The 10,364-nt window shown below is 44.1% G+C and overlaps 1 long non-coding RNA gene across 1 annotated transcript; it reads left to right on the top strand.

Annotated features, from left to right (window-relative positions):
* Positions 1-501: 501 nt before the first annotated feature.
* LOC125552312 lies at positions 502-5,784 on the top strand. The gene is made up of 5 exons (XR_007303506.1): positions 502-964; positions 4,541-4,673; positions 4,780-4,846; positions 4,927-5,001; positions 5,302-5,784. It is a non-coding gene; the product is annotated as an uncharacterized LOC125552312 (long non-coding RNA).
* Positions 5,785-10,364: the final 4,580 nt, after the last annotated feature.

The raw sequence follows: 10,364 nt of genomic DNA, 5'->3' as shown, positions 1-10,364 counted from the left end.
ACCAGAACTTTCCCCCTTACTCCACCTCTTAAAATCTCGGGACGAGATTTCTTGTAGTAGAGGAGATTTGTAACACCCCGAGAATCCTGCTACAGTAATCCCCCTAATGGTGGCCATGTCATCATGATTACTATGCAATTGGCCACTTAATAAAAATCAAACTCAAATTCAAATTCAGAATGCAAGTCACATTTTATTTCTTCAAACTAACAAAAAAATGTTTGTATGGTGACAAATAATCACTATATAATTTTCATGTAGAAACCAACACTATTTGAGTTGTTAAAATGCCCCTAACCTATTTAAAACAGAGCCAACATAATTAAAATTGAGCCGCTTCAAATTACTCAAATATTTATACATTTCAAAATAAATTGCATCTTGATGGGCTAGCTCAAAACACTGCCTACTATTTGTGTGCCAGGTTTCATCTTTAACAAAAATCGTTTGCTCACTCAAATAAATGCAAAACAGTAGCTATTTAGTTTATGGAAAAAATATACGGGCCTACTATGCTACTGGGCCATAAGTGGCTACAGAGTACAGAGCATGTAGCCCAGCCCACCCTGGACTTTCCCCTAGGTCAGGGAGGCAGAGGCCATGGCGTGGCGGCCATCCCACGGCGCCATGGCCGGATGGCCACCACGTCGACTCCCCTCGGCCTATAAGAGCGTCCCCTGGAAACCCTAGCTAGCTCTCGACCGATCCCCTCACTTTCCCAATCGAATCGCCTCCTCCTTGGCTCGGAATCGAGCCCGGAACCTCGCGTGGTGACTGTACACCTCGTCGCCGTTGCCGCGGACAACGTGCTCTCTGGCGCCCGTGGATCCGTCCAGGAGGACCGCCACCCTCGACTTCGTCTTCCCCGAGCAACAAGTGGAGCTGGGACGTCTCGTACATTCGCCATCGACACCGTCATCTCCGCGTACATCTTCGCCGTCCGCCGTCGTTTGCCGCTACTCCGGTTCGTCCCCGACCACCCCGACCACGTCTCTGAGTTCACTGTGAGCTCCTCTGCCCGCTTCCCCTGCTCGCCCCCTCGATCCGTCGCCGTTTAGCCTCCCCTCACTTCGGCGGCCATGGACGGGAGCTCGAGCTCTTGTGTGTGTGCGCGTACTGCTACCGCGTAGCTGCTGTTGGTGCTTCTCCTATGCCGCTGCCTCCTACTGCTCTACTGTGCCGCCGCCGTTGGCTGATGCCGCTGCCACTGCCGCTTCTTGCCGCTGGCGCTGTTGATGCCGCACTGCTTGCCGCGGCCGCGGTCGCTCTTGCTGCTGTTGCCTGCTGCTCGCCGTAGGCCGCGACTGCACCCCATGCGCTCAACTGCACACCCGCGCGTGCCAGCCTGCTCGTGCCCATGGTCGCTCCCGTGCGGGCTCATGGTTGTGGCTGGCCGTAGCCGCCGTGTGCCTGTTCATGCGTGCACTGCCACGGTGAAGCCGGATGGGCTATGTCCAGTGCCCAGCAAGCCGGCCTTGTTTTAATTACTAGTTAGATTAGCTACTAACCTATGGCAGGTGGACACCTCTCCTCTATATATCCACTTAAAAAGAAATGCTAAAATATGTGTGAAGACGCCTAGGGCCCACTGGTCCCACTGACCAGTCAAACTGCTGACTGGGATAACCCAGTTGATGACATACGGGTCCCATGTAATTAACAGTCTAAATAGATCCCTAAGTACAACTACTGCCGCTGCTTACTGTAGTTACTGTAGCTACTAGCTAGCTTTTGTATCCTATTCTATATATCTAAGAGATTCATCCCCACTAACCTATTTATCTAAACATGCAGCCTATCCACGTCATCCAATAGGTCCTACATGTACAAATGTTTTCCTCCTCTCTGTAACCTTCCATTAGTAATTTCAACCATGCTGCATGGCACGAACTGTAAGTCAAAGACGAACATAGGGCCTTTCCACATTCCATCGTCCATCCACTATCCATAGGCCCCTTCGTCTCTCACCTGGGCCCTGTGCTCCATATAACTGACGTGATCTCGACCGTCTCTCTCAAGTATCCCATCGAGCCCTCTCTCCATTGAGAAAAATGAAAACCAATCCTTTCCATGAGGTTGTGGCGGCGATCTCTGCAGGAGGGCGCTCCCCTCACTTTGAATATCCTACAACCTGCATCCGGTGACTCTTCTGCTCGGACAGGAACGCAAGTCCGCCTCGCCTCTGACTCCTAGCTCCAGCACGACCACTGATCCGCCTCACCTCCGACGACTGTCAGGCTTCGGCACGAGCACGACTGCCTGTCGGCCTCGCCTCCAGGGGCTCCCCTGGATTCTCTTGGCCTGCGGTCCCATTGCCGATGGGCTCCTCCGGCTCGATCATCGTCGCCTATGGCGTTGACTTGAATTTCGTCCTCCCCTCTACTGTCTCCGTTCCGGCGCACCTGGGAAGGTTAGTTCCTCCAAGATTCCCAAGCTGGACCTCTTTTTGGTAGGGAAGAGAACGACTTGCCTGTGAATACTCACAAAATTTTCGGCAGGGAAGAGAACGACCTGTCTGGGAACTTTCCCAAATTTTAATCCGCAAACTTGCAGTTCAGCGTTCAAGCTAATGTGGATGAAGGTGGAGGATATGGTGTTGTTTTTGCCTCAATTGGCGTTGACACAGTACGCCCCAGCCCTCAGTGGCTGCTGCTGTTGCGTGTGAAGAGGCAGGCTCACCCTCAAGAAGACACCTCTATGGACTGACACTCTCAAGTGCCCACACTACTTTACTGAATCACAGTTGATGTAAGCATGTACACTACTTACTGGCTTTACTTGAAATCACTCGCATCAATCTGGGTGCAGGGCAGATGTCTTTTTTATATGTGAGTTTTCTTTACTCCAATTATTTCATATGTGTACCCCACGTAATTATGCAAATCAGGCAAGGCCATCGACGATTGATGCTTATACTGCCGACCTCCATGCTTTGAGTTTTGATAAGTTAGCAATGGCCTATTATGTTGTATACAAATTTATCTGAACGCCATTTATTAAAGTCTTCTTGAGTTCCTATCAAGTACTGAAGAAATGTCTCAACTCTCTGACATAATTTCAGAACACGACGATTTTACTCCCTTCTGTTCCTAGAATATTAAGTTAGCTATTGCTACTTACTACATTTCAGATCTGAAATATGCTTTACATATATGACTGCAAGTAGTCTCTTTGTCCAGGATTCTCATATGATGTACACTCTTTGACTTCCAAGCAAGTTTTTGCACCTGATCAAAGCATTAACAATGAAGTCATAAGCACGTGATACCTCTACTAAAAGTTGTTCGCTAAGTGAAATTGCAAAGTTGAGAATACTATGAAAGAACCCCAACCATATGCTCACCCGGTTGTAATAGATTGCATAATAAATAGAATGATGCATCTCTAGACATTTTGCAGAAGAGGCACAATCCACAAATACAATGCATAGTTCTCCTACATGTTACTATTTTTACAATTGAACCATGAGTTATTCATAGAAACATAATAAACTTTATGTAGTTAAAATATTCACATGTTACGGTTGAACTACCACATTATGATTCTAACTATTATTATTCACTGCATAAACATTGATCCTGTACATTACTACTATGAATTCCCGCAGCAACGCGCGGGGTGTCATCTAATATACTTAAGAACTTCACCCCCACTATAGTATTTATCTTAACATGCAAGCTATCCACATCAGCATGTTGCCATGTCAGCAATTCTCTCGTACCTCATGCGTGTTGGCCTCACTTTTTTCCATCGAACCGTTTCCTTTCATAGCGCCTCTTCTGCATGCATCCTTGCTTGCTTCTCTACGGGCTCTTCGTTCACATTCCACCGCCTGCGGCTGCATGGTTCACTCGCCAGCCACCACGTACGCGCGTAGCAGGAAAACAGAAGAACGCACATTGTATTCCATGCATTTCTTTCCATTGGATTTAAGCCATACAATTTTTCAACTGGGCTCGCCCAATAGTTGGTACGCAGCCAGGATTAATAGGACAAAGAATTGGTCATTATATATGCTAGGCCACAACGAACTAACACAGGCTACAACTCGCTTGGTCGTTCATGCTAACGCACGCTGCAACTTAATTGGTCATTATGCTAGCCCATGTAATGCATTAGGTCTCTCACGCTTCATCATCTTCCCCTCTGCGAGTTAATCGCGGCCGCTCTCTATTCCGCTCGCTGCCGCTACAACCGGCACTCTTTCGATTCATCGCCATGAAACGGCGGTAATATTAATCACCCCTCATTACCTTGCAAATCTGAGTGGCCGCACCTTCGTCTCTTTTAAAAGACGTGGTCAACCACGCACATGCTGCTTGCATCCTACTATCTAGACGCTCTCTATGTTCATCGGCTCCCATTTTCCTATCCCGGAGTTTATGCTTTTCTAATCAATAGGCATGATTCCCCTGTGAACTCATTCTCGCTACAATTTCTTCAGCAGGATAGAGAAAGTATTATCTATTTCATTCGCAAAACGAATTTCTTCTTTTATTCCTATTGTTTGCCCTAATGTTTTGTTTTCTGTCATTGCAAGATTTGATCCGAAATTTGAGAGTTGTGGAATGGCGAGCAACTGGCATTTGATAAGGTGAGAGATCATGTCAGTTATTGTGAAGAGGTTGTGCGTTCAAAAATTCCGTCGTGCGGCTATTGATTTGGAAATTCTGGTAATTGTGCTTGCTTCGTTGCTTGTGTCAATATAACAATGACCTGCACATCCGATTATCTTATTAACATGATTTGGGTGTGTGATCTCTTCATTGTTTGTTTCAGAGGATGTGGAGAGGAAGCAACAACGATGGCAAGAATAATTTCTAGGATTAATAGGATGATGGATCCCGTACAGTACTCATTTTTATGCTGCACACTTGATATTGCTATGGTAAATCACCATGACTCACTAATTCCTTTACACATTAGGCCATCGAGTATGATTCAGTATGATGTGAAGGCTTACATTTCACTCGGGAGAGGCTCTGAAGGAGATAATGGCAGGTCAGTTAATTTATTTCCTTTCATGAATCTATATAGTGATTTTACTAGAGATTTAGCGTTATTTTCTTTCAAGTTTTATGGTATCCACGTTGGACTGTAGGCTGAATTTCTTCTTCCAATATTCCAGTGTTAATGTGTCAAAGTGTTTCCTCTATCACTCGTGGCAGAATAGTTGGCATCCACATTTGAATACCATATCTACTGATATTTCTTTACAATTTCTTTTTTCCATTAGGCAAAATTAGCATACGTACGTATGGACTTGGTTATCTTACTATAATTTTCTGCACCTTTTTGTAGGGATCCATGAGGGGAGATCAATGCCATGTTTGAGCTGCCTAATATGTGCAACAGATGCAAAACATGTCTTGATTTGCCACCATGTTGCAATTACAAGAGTAGTAACTGATTTAGTACTATGTTAATGCCACAATTCCACGTTTTGAACAGGACAAGGTGACACTGAACAGTACACACTCAAATGTAGATTAACTTCGGCCATCTCATGCAGTCATGCTTTGTACACACACACACGTAGTCTAATGAATAAGTACCAGGGCCTTGGAAAAAATAATTTACGTTATACGCTAAGGTTCTGGAGTGAACATTTCAAATGCCATGTACAGTTCAGAATAGCTAACGCTAGCGAGCTGCAATAAGGTTATGTCACTTATCACCAAGGGGGCGATTAAATCCTAATCGTCAGGATCTATACCAGCACTTATTCATTGTCTTGCCTTGATCTATTTTATTTTGTACATCCTTCGGGTAATACAAGCTATCTGTTCCACAATGTGTTTATACTTTGTGAACATGATATCAAGTGATATGATTATGTAAATTAGCAATTATTATTTTATATAAAACATCTAACATCACTATTATTCAACCGTATAGTTTTACACTTATTTTCTTAACAATACATGCTACCAAATTCTCACAGCAACGCGCGGGGCATCATCTAGTTTCTACAATGAGTAACCCCCTAGACAGCCCATAAACTGCGGTTAAATAGTTGTTAACATGAGTGAAAATAATATGAATAGAATGCATACATGACAAACTCCATTTTATCCCACTGGACCAAATACTTTTGATGCATGGATTAATTCCTACGAAAATCACAAAGTTCGATGTCCTGTTAACAGAAAAATCGAAAAACAATTTTATTTTCATAGCTACTTTAGTGCTCTTGATAATCAAGCAAATGAACTCTAATATGGATGTAATTGGTACTAACATGTAGATCACAGAGAAGTACTCAAAATTGATATAAGGTACTAACTCATAGGATGTACAGAACAATAGTTGTAGTCTTTTGAAAACAGCCAAGTGATGTTTAAAAAAACTGTCGAATTCTTAGACTTAGCAAAATTTCAGGGATTTCCAGAATATTGTTTAAATCTTTGAAAAATCGTAGAAAATAATTCGTAGTTCGGATGAAAAAAACTTTGTACATGAAAGTTGTTTAGAACGACGAGACGAATCCGAATACGCAGCCCGTTCGTCCGCCACACATCCCTAGCATAGCGAATACACAACTTTCTCCCTTCGATTCATCTGTCCGAAAACGCAAAACACCGGGAATATTTTCCCGGATATTTCCCCCTTCACCGGTATCACCTCATACCGTGTTAGGGCACCCCTAGCACCGCTACTTGACATGTCATGCATCGTTATGCATCTGTTTGCATTATATTCATTGTTTCTTCCCCCTTTTCTCTCTGGTAGACTACGAGACTGACGCCACTGCTGGTGCCCCGATCGACTACGCTGTTGACGACCCCACTTTCTTGCCAGAGCAACCAGGCAAGCCCTCCCCTTGATCACCAGATATCGCCTACTCTTCTCTCTACTTCTTGCATTAGATTAGTGTAGCATGTTACTGCTTTCAGTTAATCCTATACTGCTGCATAGCCTGTCCTTGCTACTACTGTTGTGTCCTTTACCTGCTATCCTATTGCTTAGTATAGGATGCTAGTGTTCCATTAGTGGCCCTACACTCTTGTCCGTCTGCCATGCTATACTACTGGGCCGTGATCACTTTGGGAGGTGATCACGGGCATATACTATATACTTTACACTGTTACATTTCCGGTGATACTGTTCGGAGATGGGGGCTGAAGGGGCAGGTGGCTCCATCTAGGTAGTGGTGGGCCTGAGTTCTCGACGGCCCCCGACTGTTACTTTGAGGCGGAGCGACAGGGCAGGTTGAGACCACCTAGGAGAGAGGTGGGCCTGGCCCTGGTCGGCGTTCGCGGATACTTAACACATTTAACGAGATCTTAGTATTTGATCTGAGTCTGACTACTGGCCTATACGCACTAACCATCTACGCGGGGGGATAGTTATGGGCACTCGACGTCGTGGTATCAGCCGAAGCCTTCGTGACGTCAGCGACTGAGCGGCGCGCGCCGGGTTGGATTGGAACGCCTACTCTTATATAAGGGAGGCTAGGTCTGCTCACCGGCCGCGTACGCAACGTGCAGGTGTGCAATGGGCGATGGGCCCAGACCCCTGCGCCATAGGATTTAGACCGGCGCGCTGACCTCTCTGTTGTGCCTAGGTAGGGCTGCGACGTGTTGGTCTTCCAAGGCCGGGCATGACCCAGGAAAGTGTGCCCGGCCAAATGGGATCGAGCGTGTTGGGAAATGTGGTGCACCCCTGCAGGGAAGTTGATCTATTCGAATAGTCGTGTCCCTCGATAAAAGGATGACCCGGAGTTGTACCCTGACCTTATAACAACTAGAACCAGATACTTAATAAAACACAGCCTTCCAAGTGCCAGATACAACCGGTGATCGTTCTCTCACAGGGCGACGAGGGGAGGATCGCCGGGTAGGATTATGCTATGCGATGATACTTGGTGAACTTACCATCTACTCTCTTCTCCTGCTGCAAGATGGAGGTTACCAGAAGCGTAGTCTTTGATATGACTAGCTATCCCCCTCTTATTTCGGCATTCTGCAGTTCAGTCCACATATGATATCCTTATTCCATTTGATACCAATGCATACATATGTAGTGAAGCTCCTTGCTTGTGAGTACTTTGGATGAGTACTCACGGTTGCTTTGCTCCCTCTTTTCCCCCTTTTTGTACCTGATTGTTGCGACCAGACATTGGAGCCCAGGAGCCAGGCGCCACCGTCGACGACTACTACTACTCGGGAGGTGCCTACTACTACGTGCAGCCCGCTGACGACGACCAGGAGTAGTTTAGGAGGATCCCAGGCAGGAGGCCTGCGCCTCTTTCGATCTGTATCCCAGTTTGTGCTAGCCTTCTTAAGGCGAACTTGTTTAACTTATGTTTGTACTCAGATATTGTTGCTTCCGCTGACTCGTCTATGATCGAGCTCTTGTATTCACGCCCTCGAGGCCCCTGGCTTGTAATATGATGCTTGTATGACTTATTTTATTTGTAGAGTTGTGTTGTGATATCTTCCCGTGAGTCCCTGATCTTGATCGTACATGTTTGCGTGTATGATTAGTGTACGATTGAATCGGGGGCGTCACAGGTATGGTGGCTGTTTTGAGGAAGGTATATGGTAGGTGTACGATACCGGTGAAAGGTGCGCGGTATTAGAGAGGCTAGCAAAGGTGGAAGGGTGAGAGTGCGTATAATCCATGGACTCGACATTAGTCATAAAGAACTCATATACTTATTAAAAAAATCTAGAAGTTATCAAAGCAAAGTATTACGCACATGCTCCTAGGGGGATAGATTGGTAGGAAAAGACCATCGCTCGTCCCCGACTGCCACTCATAAGGAAGACAATCAATAAATAAATCATGCTCCGACTTCATCACATAACGGTTCATCATACGTGCATGCTACGGGAATCACAAACCTTAACACAAGTATTCTTTAAATTCACAACTACTCAACTAGCATGACTTTAATATTATCACCTCCATATCTCAAAGCAATTATCATGTTTCAATCTTTTCTTAGTATTCAACACACTCAAAAGAAAGTTTCACAAATCTTGAATACCAAGCATATTATTATTAAGCAAATTACCATGCTATTAAGAGACTCTCAAAATAATTTAAGTGAAGCATGTGAGATCAATAGTTTCTTTAAAACGAATCCACCACCGTGCTCTAAAAGATCTAAGTGAAGCACATAGAGCAAAATTATAATGCTCAAAAGATATAAGTGAAGCACATAGAGCAAAACTACTTAGCTCAAAAGATATAAGTGAAGCACATAGAGTATTCTATCAAATTTTAATTCATGTATGGCTCTCTCAAAAGGTGTGTACAGCAAGGATGATTGTGGCATACTAAGACACAAAGACACAAATAATACAAGACGCTCCAAGCAAAACACATATCATGTTGGTGAATAAAAATATAGCTCCAAGTAAATTACCGATGGAAGTGGACGAAAGAGGGGATGCCTTCCGGGGCATCCCCAAGCTTTGACTTCTTGGTGTCCTTGGATTATCTTGGGGGTGCCATGGGCATCCCCAAGCTTAGGCTCTTGCCACTCCTTGTTCCATAATCCATCAAAAGAATTCACCCAAAACTTGAAAACTTCACAACACAAAACTCAAAATAGAAAACTCGTGAGCTCCATTAGCGAAAGAAAACAAAAGACCACTTCAAGGTACTGTAATGAACTCATTCTTTATTTATATTGGTGTTAAACCTACTGTATTCCAACTTCTCTATGGATTATAAACTATTTTACTAGCCATGGATTCATCAAAATAAGCAAACAACACACGAAAAACAGAATCTGCAAAAACAGAACAGTCTGTAGTAATCTGTAGCTAGCGCAAGATCTGGAACCCCAAAAATTCTAAAATAAATTTCTGGACGTGAGGAATTTATCTATTAATCATCTGCAAAAATAATTAACTAAATATCACTCTTAAAATAAAAATGACAGCAGTTCTCGTGAGCGCTAAAGTTTCTGTTTTTTACAGCAAGTTCAACAAGACTTTCCCCAAGTCTTCCCAACGGTTCTACTTGGCACAAACACTAATTAAACACAAAAAACACAACCAAAACAGAGGCTAAATAATTTATTTATTACTAAACAGGAGCAAAAGGCAAGGAATAAAAATAAAATTGGGTTGCCTCCCAACAAGCGCTATCGTTTAACGCCCCTAGCTAGGCATAAAAGCGAGGATAGATCTTGGTATTGCCATCTTTGGTAGGCAATCCATAAGTGGCTCTCATGATAGTTTCATATGGTAATTTTATTTTCTTTCTTATAAAGTGTTCCATGCCCTTTTTTAATGGAAATTGAAATCTAATATTCCCTTCCTTCATATCAATAATCGCACCAACCATTCTAAGGAAAGGTCTACCAAGAATAATAGGGCAAGAAGGATTGCAATCTATGTCAAGAA

Source organism: Triticum urartu, chromosome 4 (genome assembly GCF_003073215.2).
Source record: "Triticum urartu cultivar G1812 chromosome 4, Tu2.1, whole genome shotgun sequence".
NCBI lineage: Eukaryota > Viridiplantae > Streptophyta > Magnoliopsida > Poales > Poaceae > Triticum > Triticum urartu.
The sequence above is the reverse complement of the archived record's forward strand: the minus strand, read 5'-3'. Positions and strand labels throughout refer to the sequence as shown.